This window comes from Octodon degus, unplaced genomic scaffold, assembly GCF_000260255.1.
Source record: "Octodon degus isolate 3935 unplaced genomic scaffold, OctDeg1.0 scaffold00038, whole genome shotgun sequence".
NCBI lineage: Eukaryota > Metazoa > Chordata > Mammalia > Rodentia > Octodontidae > Octodon > Octodon degus.
Genome location: NW_004524614.1, coordinates 7627080 through 7640821, shown reverse-complemented (window position 1 = coordinate 7640821; position 13742 = coordinate 7627080).

Below are 13742 nucleotides of genomic sequence, written 5' to 3'. Positions count from 1 at the left end.
GAACCGGGGATTGAACTCGGGGCCTTTGCGCTTGCCAGGGAAGCGCTTATTCCACTGAGCCACCTCCCCGGCCCCCAAGAATCAGCTTTTGTGAGTTGCGCTGCTCTAAACATGGCGTGCTTGTATCATTGCAATATGATGTCTTTAACTCTTTTAGGAAGATATCTAGACAGGGGACAGCTGGTCAAATGCAATTTCTAGCTTTAGTTGAGGAATCTCCATACAGATTTCTATAGTGATGGTGCTAGTTTACATTCCCACCAGGAATATAGAAGAGTTTCTTTTTCCCCACAGCCTTGACAGTCTTTGTTATCTTATGCTGCCTTTTTTTTTTTTTTTAAATCACTGCAGCTTTGTAGTTTAATCCCTGGGTTGGGATGCTCATTGCTTTGCTCTTGTGGTGTGGAATTGAAGCTGTTATTCTAGGCTTCTTTGGTTCCATATGAATTTTAGGATTGTCTTTTCTAGTTCTGAAAAGAATGCTACCAGTATGTTTATTGGGATTGTGCTAAGTCTATATCAGTTTTGCAAGTATGGCCATTTTGACAATGTTAGTTCTATCTATCCAAGGACAGGAGATATATTCTGATTTTCTGATCTGTTCTTTAATCTCCTTTTTCATAGTACCGTAGTTTTGGTAGGAGAGGGCTTTAACTTCCTTGGTTGGATAAATTCCTAAGTATTTAAATTTTCTTGATGCTCTTGTAAAAGGTATTGTTTCCCTGACTTCTTTCCTAGTGAGTTTGTCATTGGTTTACAGAATGCTATGGATTTTTGTGTGCTGGCTTTTATCTTTCTATGCCACTGAATTTGCTTATTAACCCTCAGAGTCTTTTGGTGGACTTTCTTGTTTGTAGATCCTCTCATCTGCAAGTAATGATAATTTGACTTCTTTTTCTATACGTATCCCTTTATTTCTTTCTCTTGCCTGGTATCTCTGGCCAATGTTTTAAGAACTATATTGAACAGGAGTAGTGAAAATGAACAACTATTCCTGTTCCTGATTTTAAAGGAAAAACTTCCAGCTCTGTCCAATTGGTATGATGTTGGCCATTGGTTTGTCATTAATGGTTTTTATCAGATGAAGATAACATCATAGAATACCTACTTTCTTCAGGGTTTTTATCATGAATGGATTTTGTCATAAGCTTTTCTGCATCAAGATGATTATGCGATATTTATCCTCTCTCTCTCTCTCTCTCTCTCTCTCTCTCTCTCTCTCTCTCTCTCTCTCTTTCTCTCTCTCTCTCTGTTTTCTTCCTTTCTTCTTCTCTTTTTCCTTCTTTCTTTGTTGAGACAGGGTCTTACTAGAGAGTCCAGACTGGCCAACTTGTGGCAGTCCTCCTGCCTCAGCCTTCCAACTGCCGGGATTATAAGTATGTACTACCACACTTGGCCTGTTTGTTTCTTTTCATATGTATTAATTTTACTGATTTGCACATGTTGAATCAACTCTCATTCCCAGGATGAATCTTATTTGATCATGATGTATGGAAAAAAAATATATATATATATGATTTCTTATATTTTGTTTGCCAGTGTCTCAGTGAAGATTTTGCACTGATGTCTATTTATTTATTTTTCACTGTTGTTGAAGCATTTTATTTTTTATTTTTTTAATTAAAATTGTTTTTTCATTTTTTGAGAAACAAATATCAATGAGACACTTTCTAAGCTGATTAATAGGACATTTTCAATAATTAATACATTGCACACTGTTATCTTCTCAGTGGTCATCTACAGCACAAGAAGCAGCCAGGCCATCCCGTCCAAACACTACTACTACAAATCCTTCCTCTCACTGAACTAAACAAAAGCAGTCGTACATCTATCCTAACTATTCTGTACATACAAATACAAAATCGTCCTTCCTTTGTATCCCCCCTCTGCAGTTCAGTCCTGTCAGAGATAAGTATTCTATTGGTATCTAAATATTATAGGTGCTTGAATTCAGCAAAACAACCCAACACAGTCCAGTAGTCCACAATAGTAGGAGGTTGTCCACAGATGTTGTTGACTAGAGCCTTTTACAGCTCAGCATATTAACATGGCTTTACTTTATATACCTCATTTTTATAATTTTCTGCTGGATGGTTAAGACCAAGATAAAGCAAGACCTATATAACAAGAAATGTAACTTTTGTACTGATGTCTATTTAAAAGATTGGCCTATAATTCTTTTCGTTAGTTGGGTCTTTTAAGGTTTTGGAATCAGTGTAATGCTAGTTTCCAGGGAATAATTTGGGATTACTCTTTCCCTGTCAACTTCAGTAAGAGCTTAAGGAGTGTGTGGATTAAATTTTACCTAAAATTCATGTGGAATTCAGTGGTGACTCTATTGGGACCTGGGGTTTTCTCAGTTGGTAGGGTTTTTGTTTTAATTACTTCAACAATCTCATTGCCTGATACTGGATTATTCATAACTTTTATATGTTATTGTATCAGATTTGGTAATTCATATGTATCTATAAATATATCCAATTTTTCTGGATTATGCAATTGATGGGAGTATAGTTTTTCAAAATACTAATATTATTCTGGATATCAGCTGTGTCCATTATGTTTTTTTTTTTTTTTTTTTTTTTTTTTTTTTTTTTTTTTTTTGGCAGAACCGGGGATTGAACTCAGGCCCTTGAGCTTGACCAGCAAGCGCTTATTCCACTGAGCCGTCTCCCCGGCCCCTGTGTCCATTATGTTTTTATCTTTTTCATTTGATTACATTATCTGGACTTTTTCTTTCCTTTTTTGGATTGGTTAGGCATTTGTCTATTTTCTTTATTCATTCAAAGGACCAGCTCTTTGATTCGTTGAATCTTCATATTTTTCAATCTTTGTATTTTTCTAAATTTAATTAACGTATGCCCTAATCTTTATTACTCCTATCCTTTTATTAACTTTGAATTTGAATTGTTCTTGTGTTTTTTAGGACCTTGAGGTGTATTGTTAGGTTATTTATTTGGGCCTGCTCATTTTTTCTGATGTGAGCATTTGCAGCTACCAATTTCCCACTTAGGACTGCTTTCACTGTGGCTCTCAGCTTCTAATATGTAGTGCTGCCAATATCACTTGATACTAGGAACTGCCTCATTTCTTCCTTGGTTTCTCTGTGATCTATTGACTATTCAAAAAGGCACTATTTCATTTCCGTGTGTCTACCAATTTCTGTGCTCTCTTTTCCCATTGATTTCTAGTTTTCTTGCATTCTGACCTAATAATATGGCTGGAATAATTTCAGTTATTTCGAATTTACCTCAGCATGCTTTATGGGCTAGTGTGTGGTCTGTTTGGAGAAGGGCCCTGTTGGAGACTAGGTTAAGTTCCTGACCACAGAGGGACCTCTGGGCATGCTGGGAATGCTCATATTCACTGGCCCTTAAGACAACACTGCACTGCTGAATGCTGACACTCCGTATTCTAGAGTAATAAACTGCCAACCTTAGAGATCAAACGGTTCTCTTAATTGGCAAAACGTATTGCTTGGGTAAGTTCTTTGATCTAACTTCCCAAGGTCCTGCTCATTTTCCACCTTTACCTTAACTGCCCCTTTTCTTTTTGTTGAAAACCCAGGTACAAGTGATCCAGAAAAGTCCTGTCTTACCAACTAGAGAGTTCAACCTTCCTGGACTTCTCACAAAATCGTCTTACATTGTCTTGTTTATTTAAGCCTTTGCCATTACACATTTTAGTAGATTGGGAGCTAGGCCAAATCTCTGATAAGTTCCATGCACTGCTGAGAAGAATGTGTACAGATATTCCTCATTTAATGACCTGCCTGTTTAACAACTATTTTGATTTACAACCAAGACACACCATGAGGACTTACAACTCACCACAGACTTATGACCCTTCTTTATTTTCTGTAAAGTTCTCTACATTTTGTTTATAGAGTCTCAGTGTCATTTTATTTTTATACCTTATTTATAAGTACTGTAAGTTTTGCTGATTGTACATTATAGTACAGTACCATCGTTTTATGTTCTGTCCTGCAAAACAGTACTGCATGTAAGACTTAAGAAATTCAAACGAAAATTATCAAGTTAGAATTTACTTTGACTAGTTTTGTTCTGAATGTTGCAATGTACACACAGTATACAATTCCTCATTTAGCAACTAGACACAGTACCAGAACAAGGAATGTCTGTATTTTGTCATTGTTGGGTCGAATTCTCTGTAAATATCTATCAAATCCCTTTGCTTAAAGGTTCTGCTCAACTCTGATATTTCTTTGTTGATTTTTTGGGGGGCGTGGGATCTGGCTGATCTGTTTGTGTCAGTGGGGTATTGAAATCCCCCATCATAAGTGTGTTGCTGTTTCTCTGATTTTTTAAAGGTCCAGTTTTTAAATTTTTTTATGAAGCTGGGTATGCTGCTGTTTGGTGCATAATGTTTATAATGGTTATCTCTTCTTGCTGAATTTTCCCCTTAACCAAGATGTGTTGCCCTTCTTTACCTCTTCTGAGCAGTTTTGTCTTGAAATCCACTGTGTCTGAAATTAGGGTGCTATGCTGGTATTTGTTTTATTTATTTATTTATTTATTTAAGTTCTTGTTGTATGGATGATTATTTTCTGTCCTTTGATTTTAATGTATTTCTTTTTTGATTAAATACATTTGTAGCGTACTGCATATCACTGGGTTTTCTTTCTTGATTGATCCTGCCTATCAGTCCATGTCTTTTGATTGGGGAACTGAGCTCATCTTCTTGGAGAGTTATTACTAAAAATAAAACATTCCTGTCATTGCATTCTTTTCCTTTGCTGAACCTTCCTTCTTCCATTTCTTGTTACCTGCTCACCTGTTCCTGCTGTGTTCACTTTGTTAGACTTTTGGCATTATTGAGTTCATTGTACCTTTCTGGGATATCTTGAGAAGTATTTGGGGTGCTGGTTTGGTGGTCATGAGTTCTTGAGGAGCTCTTTGTCATGGAAATGCCTGATTTCTCTATCAGTTTAGAAAGAAACTTTTCTAGGATGTGTAGGTCTGGATTGAAAGTTGTTATCTTGTATGACTTGAAACACTACCCCAAGCTCTACTTGCCATGAAGGTTTGTGTTCATAAACCTGCTGTCCTTTTAAGAGGTTTAGCTTTATACATGATTCATTGTTTTTCTCTAGCAGCTTTTAAAATTCTTACTCTGTGTTGAACTTCTTGGATATCTGTTGTGACATGGAGAGGTTCTCTTTTGATCAGGGCTACTTGAGGTCCTATATGCTCCACCTCACTATTTAATGCTCTCCCAGTATTTGAAAGTTTTCTGCTATTATTTCTCTAAAAAGAAAATTGCATTTTTTCTATCTTTTGATTTTCCTCTTATTCCAATTAATGTCAGTCTTATTTGAGTACTGTAGTAGCTGTTGGATCCCTTCTTTATGTTCCTTATTGTTTTTAAGGTATCTGAGTAAGTGGTCTTTGAAAGCACTCCTATATTCTAACTTTGATATGCTGTCCTAACTGTAGATGCTTCTGCTGTCTGTACTTCCAACATAAATTTCAATATCTTGGATTTCTGGATGGAACCTTTGCATGGACTATAATTGCATGGACTGTAATTTTTTGCTAAACTGGTTATTCATGTTTTATACCATTTTGTTTAGTTCAGCTAGGTTTTTACTAGTGCCTTTTGTAATTGCCCTTAATATTTTATTACCTCCCTTATCTCATTAGGTATATCTTCCATATGCCCATCAACCACCGTATTGATCAGTTTTTTTAAAAAAATCTCTTCTTTTATGCTTTCAAAAAATTCATCTGTGTGGTTTTTTCTTTACTCCCCATTGATGCATCATGCATCAGGTTTAGGGGAATTGGGAGTTTGGGAGGCATTGTCTTGCTTTGTATTCTCATGTTTCTATTGCTTTTTGCATGTTTTGTTTTATGTTTAGTTTGCAGTTGCTTATTGTGGAAAGACTTTTTGGCTAGTATGACAATCCTTTTAGGTAGTCTGCTTTTCAGTGACTCTCAGATTATGGCTAAATATGGGCCTTTGCCTTGGTCTCAATATCAGATCATATCTGTTAATACGTGAGGAGGAGGTGCAGTTTAACTGGTCCAACACCCAGCTTTCTTGGAATGGAAGCAAGTTTGTTACTGTCAGGAATGTAATCTGGGTATTTGCACACAGAAAAAAAAACCTGATTAATAGCAACAACTATGTTTGCTGATAGTATCAAGTAAATCAGTGAGAGGAACATTGTCCAAGGCAAATAATATTGGCATACTATAAGAACCAATAGGGGCTGGTGAGATGGCTCAGTGGTCTAAAGCACCTACTTAGAACAAGCTAAGCAAAGCACAGGGACCGCGGTTCAATCCCCCAGCACCACATGCCAGCCAGCCCTGCCCCCTGGTGGGCTGAGCTGGCCACATACAGACATTAAATAAATAAATAAATATTTAAAAAAAAAAAAAAGAACCAATAGCATGGATTTTTTTCTTAATTTTAGAAAAAAATCTATAATTAGATTATAAACACCAAGACAAATGAAATATTGCCATACACAAATATCTAAGAAATGTGATAATTATACCTCTGCTAATGATAGAAAACAATTTAGTAACATATATTTAGCTATCGAAAGATTGTTACAGCTTAATAGTTATACTGTTAATGCTACAGGGATTGAGAATGGGAGAATGTATGAAGAAAAATTTGAAAAATTAAGCAGTGTGAGATGAGAAGGGGGAGAGAAAAGTGAGAATAAGAGTGCCATCAGGAGAACATTTATAGAATTAAATAAAGGTAACAAAAAATTCAATGACAAATAGAACATAAAACAAAAATTGGAGAAAAAATTAATGTGGAGAATAAAAAAAAGAAAAAGTTAAAAGAAAGAGTATTTAAAAAAAAAGAAGAGGAACAAAAAGGACAAAAGAAAATTCCCCCAGCCCCAACAAACCAGAAGAAGAAAGAGGAAAGTGACTTTTATAAAAGAGAAAGAAAGAAAGAAAAAGTCTAAAACTTGGAAGAAAAGCTCCCTCCCAGCCTGTGCAGTTCCAGAGCGCAGCAAGTCAGTCTCCTTGCCTAAGCCCTTGCCTTGCCTTCATTCCAGAGTCCCCTCTGCTGACCTCAGGCTATGACACTGTCCATGCCAGGATGTGTCCGTGATGACGGTGGTGGATAGGAAAGGAAATAAGATCTCAGATCCACAGTGGAGATAGGCGGTGTTAGGGTTTAATACTTAATGCCACACTTTCTTTTAGCTAGTTTTCTTTTGTTCTTTTAATGCCACACTTTCAAACACAGCTTTTTATTTTTATTTTTTTTTGTTTTTTGTTTTTGAGACACAGTCTCATTATATAGTTCAGACAGATCTTGAAATCACTATGTAGGGCCCGGGGAGAGGGCTCAGTGGAATAAGTGCCTGCCTGGCAAGTGCAAGGGCCGGAGTTCAATCCCCGGTACCACAAAAAAAAAAAAAAAAGAAAGAAAGAAAGAAAAAAAAAGAAAGAAAGAAAGAAAGAAAGAAAGAAAGAAAGAAAGAAAGAAAAAGAAGAAATCATTATGTATCCCAGGCTGCCAGGCTGGCCTCAAACTCACAGTGATCCTCCTGCTTCAGCCTCCTAAGTGCTAGTATTACAGGTACATGCCACCATGCCTGGCTAAAACCCAGTCATTTCTGACTGAAACTCAGCCAGGCCAGGCTTCTCTGTTCTTATTTTTCTCTCATTGCTGGGACAAAATAACTGACACCCAAAGTTAAAAAGAGAAAAGTTATTTAGCTCACAGTTTGAGGAGGTTTTACTCCATAACCAACTGGCTCCAAAACAGGCTGGTGTGACTGGGGGCGGGGGGCAATAGTTCATGGCAGTGGCCAGAACAGCAAAAGCAACAAGGGCAAAAGGGGAAGAGCAAGGCTCTTTTCTTCCCATAGATTGTATGCAGGCTGCCCACCCTAGGCTAGGTGTCCCACTCATAGCCCCAATCCCAGCACTACACAAACTCTAGATTGAGCTCCCTGTGCAAAGCTCCCCCCATAACATATGAAGCTTTGGGGGGACATCTAAATAGAAACCATCACATTCTGCCCCTGGCCCCTCAAAAACTCATGCATATCCTTTTATACAAATGGAATTTAATCAATCTCTAAGAGCTGTCAAAGTCCTAACACTTTCAGCATTGCAGAAAAGTCCAAGTCCCAAGTCTCCTCTGACACGAAAGGCAAACTCAGCTGTGAGCCCCTGTACAAATGAAAAGAAACTGGAACAATTCCACCATTCAGTGACACAAGATAGACATTTATGTTCCAAAAGGTACAAACAGGGTAATACAAAGGATTGGGACAAAAGCAAGTGCAAAATACATCAGAGAAAACATTAAGTCCTGTAGTTCCATGTGCAACATCTGTGGCAATTTGTGGTAAGTTGTAAGCTCCAAAGGGCTTGGGAGGCTCTGCCTCTGTAGCAGTTCAATGATCATAGCTTCAAGGGATTCTCTTTTGGGCCCCCTCTTCTCTGTCCTTGCAAGTTTCCTTCAATGATCCATATTCTTGGATTTTTCAGACTTTTGGGGTCTCTACAACACCTCTGGTTTCTCAGAACAGCCTTAGGCTTTCCAGTTCTTCTCTTTGAGACCACATCTCGGAATTTTTCAAACTCTTCTCACAAGTCATTCTCAAAAAGCTCTTGAACCACATGGCTAGGTAATGTCACAGCAATGATCTCACTTGTTACCAAACTCTGTCTTACTTACCTTTCTCTCATTGCTGGGATAAAATAAAGGACACCTAAAGTTAAAGAGAAAAAACTTTTTTAGCTCAGTTTGTGGAGGTTTCAGTTTCTAATCAGCTGGCTCCAAGGCAAAGTGGCATGGCAGAGGGGCAACGGTTCGTAGCAGCAGCAGAAGACAGCAAAAGCAACAAGAGCAGAAGGGGCAGAGCTGGCCTCTTTTCTTCCCTTATATTTTATGCAGGCTACATAACCTAACACAGGGGTAGCACTTATATATCCAATCCCAGCACTGAACAACAAACCAATCATAAACTCTAGATTCAAGGGCCAGCTAGATAGCTTAGTGGACTAAAACATCTGCTTAGGCAGATGCAGGGACTGGGGTTCGATTCCTGGAGTGCCATGCTGGCCCTGCCCCTGGTGCATTCTGAGATGGTGATTGAGACTGAACATGGTGACATTTACCTATAATCCCAGCACTTGGGAGACAGAAAACTGGAGAATCACTATGAGTCTGATCTATGTAGTGAGACCCTGTAGACCCTGTACCAGAACATAAATAAATAAATAAGCAAACTCTGTGGCCACATGAGGACTGGTGTGGTAGGGGAGTTCATCTAGACCCAAACTGTAATAGCTCCTCACTGTGGAGAGCAGTGTCCACGTCCTTTTCCGCCTGAGTTTTTATCTCTCAGAACATCTCTTTCTAGCCTTCTCATTGTCCACAGCTGTCTCCTAGGGCCATCTCACCCTGTCTCTGAGGAAGGGTAACACTTGGAACCCTCAAGAGGAATTTTTTTTTAGTTTTTCTGAGTCACAGATTTAAATAATCAATGCTTTCCCCAAATGGCACTTAATTAAGCGCTGTCTGGTGATACGGCAGGCTCCTGTGCTAAAATTCCTCCCTTGTTACCTGCTATGGGAAAGAAATTCCCTCACAGGAAATTTCTGTGCTACCTTTGCAGTTCACAACGGCTGTGAATTCTGCTGTTACTTCTCCCTGCCTCTCCTGGCCCTGTGTGCTCACCTAACTTCTGGAGAGCCAGGTTCCCCTCCGCAGCAGCCAAGAGCCTGGGTGCCAGGGAGACAGTTCAGGTGATTTTTTAAATTTTTTTTCTCTTTGTGCTATGAATCTCTCTCCAACTTCTCTGTAGTTCTCAATTTTCCTGTCAGTCCCTACCTGATTCCAGCAATCGACTTCACTTATTTTTTTCACCAACTTGTTATTTTCCAGTGTCTGGATTCCAGAGATCAGAGAGGCTAGACTTTGCAACTGATCACTGCTCTGTCATTTTCCTCCTGAACTTTCTATTTAGCTAAAACTATGGCTGACCAAGAGTAACTGAAACTGCAGGAATCACAATAATATCCTAATCTTTTAGTTACCAATGATATCCTAATCTGAGACGTGTGCCGTCTCAGTTACATTTCTCTCACTGCTGGGACAATCTACCTGACACCCAGAATCAAGGAAGGAAAGGATTATTTAACTCAAAGTTTGTGAAGGTTTCAGTCCATAATCAGCTGGCTCCAAGTCCATAATCATGGCGGTGGAAAACAGCAGAACAACAAGAGCAAAAAGGGAGGAGCAGTGGTTGTAGCGGCAGAGGCAGCCCCCCTCCCTTCCTTATAGTGCATCCTGGCTCTCTGTGGGTGTGGCACTCACACCCATAATCCCGGCAGCAGGTCATGAATTAATCACAAACTCCAGAAGTCACCCCAGTGACTGGATGAGGCTTTGGGGGCACACCTAGATACAAAACCTTAACATGTACCAATACACCACAACGAATGTAATCATTGTGTATTGCAGATATGTACTAATAAAAAATTTAAAAGTCTAATCCTTTAATCTTGCTGATGTCTTAATAATTTAAAATTATTCAGCAATATGAATAAAAATAATTTAACCGCACCCCCATCCCATAACCAGCCTTTAGTGGGAAAAGACATATATATCACTTACCATTTGGAATACACTGGCCACATACATGAAAAGCTAGAGGGAGTAACCAGGATGAGACAGCCAACAGGACATGGGAATGGCTGTCCAATGTTAGTAGGGTCTCTGTTCTCTAGCATCTGGGGCGGGGGAGGGCAGAGAGAGGAAGGCTAGACCTCTTGATCTTTGCCTGGTGTGCTCAGCTGATAAAGGCTGGTGGGAAGAGATGTGGGTAGTGAGAAGGGAGTGAAGGGGGATAAACTCTTGTACCTAGTCTCCTTAGGCCTGCAGGACCCCATCAGGTTGTTCTTAGATTATTAGTCATCTGGTCCTTGCTTCTTATCTAGACCCACAGACTCTACTTTGGACACATCTGTGTTTATACTACCTCTTAACTAACAAAACTTCAAGGACTGTCAGAGCAAAGTCAGATTGTTTTATTTTTTCTTTCTTTTGTATTTTTGGGAAGGGTCTACAGGGTGTTCAGGGTCTCACTACTAGATCAGACTAGTAGTATTCTGCCTGTTTACAGCCTCCCAAGTGCTGGGATTACAGGTGTGCACCACCACGCCCAGTCTCAATTGCTACCTCAGTTGCCTGCCGGCAAGGCAGGCCTGGGGATACAACCTCTGGCCCCTGCACCTGCTTGCAGGCACTTTAATCCACTGAGCTATTTGGCCGGCCCTCAGATTGTTTTAATGTAGTACTAGAAGCCCTTAACTTTGTGACCTTTGCCTGGTGTAGGTTTGGCAATTATCTCACCTAATTTTTTAAAAAATATTTTATTTATTTATTTGGTACAGGGTCTCACTATGCAGCTTTGACTCACAGTGATCTTCCTGTCTCAGCCTCCCCAGCTCTGGGATTACAGATGGGCTCCACCACACCTGGTTTCAGTGGCTGGCACAGTGTGCCCCAGATTCAGGCATGCGTTTAGACTGCTGAGGTATCTCCCCAGCCTATCTCACCTAATTCTATACAGACACCATCTGTCTTGGTTACTTTTCTCTCCTTGCTGGGACAAAATACCTGATGCCTGAAATTAGGGAAGGAAAGGTTTATTTGGCTCACAGTTAGTGGAGGTTTCAGTTCATACATGGGTGGATCCAAGGCAGAGCAGCACATTGCAGAGGGTGGCAGTTCAGGGCTGCAAAAACAGTGAAACAGCAAGAGCAAAAAGGGAAGAGCAGCAGCAGCAGAGGCAGAGGGCAAGCCTTTCTCTCTGCTATCACATTCAGGCTGTCTGCCCCAGGGCGGGTGTAGCACTCACACCCATAATCCCAGCACTGGATCATGAATTCATCACAGACTCTAGAAGTCCGCCTCAGTGACTACATGAGGCTGTAGGAGGACACTTAGATACAACCTGTGACACTATCTGTTTCTGATGCATGCCTGTGACTTGCCCTCATCTCATCTCTCTTCCTGCAGAGAGTCCCTTCATCTTCCCTACCTGTATGTAAAGATCTAGTGCAGTTCTTTGCAAATTTCACATGTAAAATTAAGACTCAGTTCCCACAGAATTTCTTCTTGTTTGCATTTTTGTAGCCCTCATGTTTGGAGCTACTTACAGTGCTTTATACATAGCCATGAACTGCTTTGGATTCTTGTTTAGTGCTTCATGGGCATATGTCCTGTTTCTCAAGTGGAGCATAAACTGCTTGAGGTCAGGGCCCACACTGTGGAATCCTTGGACATTAGGACTGCACAATTTAAAATGGTACCTTAAATGTGTAACTAGCATCTTGTTCAGGCTTTCTATATAAACATATCTGCAAACCTGAAAACAATCTTTCATTAGAGCATGTATCTTGTCTTTTTATTTTAAAATATGCTATTTTTATAGGTGCGAAGGAAACTCAAAGCATGGTGATAATAACAGCAAACATTTATTGAGCTCTTATTGAGTATTGGACACTTTTTCTAGCACTTTTTTTTGTGTAGTAATTGCTTTAATCTTCCTGACAACTCTGAAAGACTGGTGCTACAGTTTCCCTCATTCTAGTCAAGGAAACCAAGGCAGAGAGAGAGGAAGTCACTGCGAGGTCAGAAAGCTAGAACCCAGGAAGCTGGGCCTGATGACTATGTGCGCGGCCACAGCACACACTGTATCTCATTAATAGAAGCAACATGTGAAATGCAAGAGGCATGGAGGAATACATAGCAGGGCTGTAATTAATGTAACTGGAGACTACGGAAGGCTGCGAAGACTTCTGCCTGCCCCAGAGTGGTGAGATGAAACACAGTCCTCAGTGAATGAACGTGTTGCCTTCTGTTGAGCTGAGGAGAGCAGACAGTTCATTGCCTCTAGGGGTTATTTTTCTGCCCACTTTTTATGATATTATGAGAAAAAATACAGTCTTCAATTTGATTACTCAGTATATAATGAACCTGACCTATTTTTTTCCACATGTTCTATTCAAACTTTTATGTAGTTTGTTGTTCATTTTTAATGAAAACATTAAAAATCTCCTTTTCAAATTTCTCAGATACTTCATCTTTGCCACTTCAGTAACTGCAAATTCTCTCATGGGGGTCTTAAATTCTTTAAATATTTTTAGTTTGCTAGATTTCTTTTGTTGGCTCTGTAGGAAGCCAATTTTGTTCCTAAACCTCTGAGACTAGTCCAGTTGCATCTTTTGAGAATTCAGTGCATCATAGTGAAATACTGCTTAATTACTAATTTTTAGGGATCCCAGGGGCATGGGTATTTGTCTCCAGGCTATTTTTGTATACTACAAAATCTCCAATGAAAGATAAACCATTCCATGAGAGACCCGGGACGTAATGACTGTCCGCTTTCCTGAGTTCACTAGAAGGCAACACCTTCATTCCCTGAGGACACTGTTTCATCTCACCACCTCTGGGGCAGAAATCTTAGAATGGTTTTCACAGCCTTCTATAGCCTCCAGTTACACTAACGCACCCCAATTGTGTGCAGTCTTCTTGTAAAAGAAGCGATCAAGTGAGTCAGTGCAGCTCATTCTGAGAACTTCTAAGAGGAAAAGTTGAAGGGAATGTCTCTTTTGGATGGTGGCCCACTCTAAAGGGAGCTCCTAAATAGTCAAGTCCTTTGCTTGCTTCACTTCTAATACAAGAAGCAACTTCAATGCTGAAGATGAGGAAGATATTTA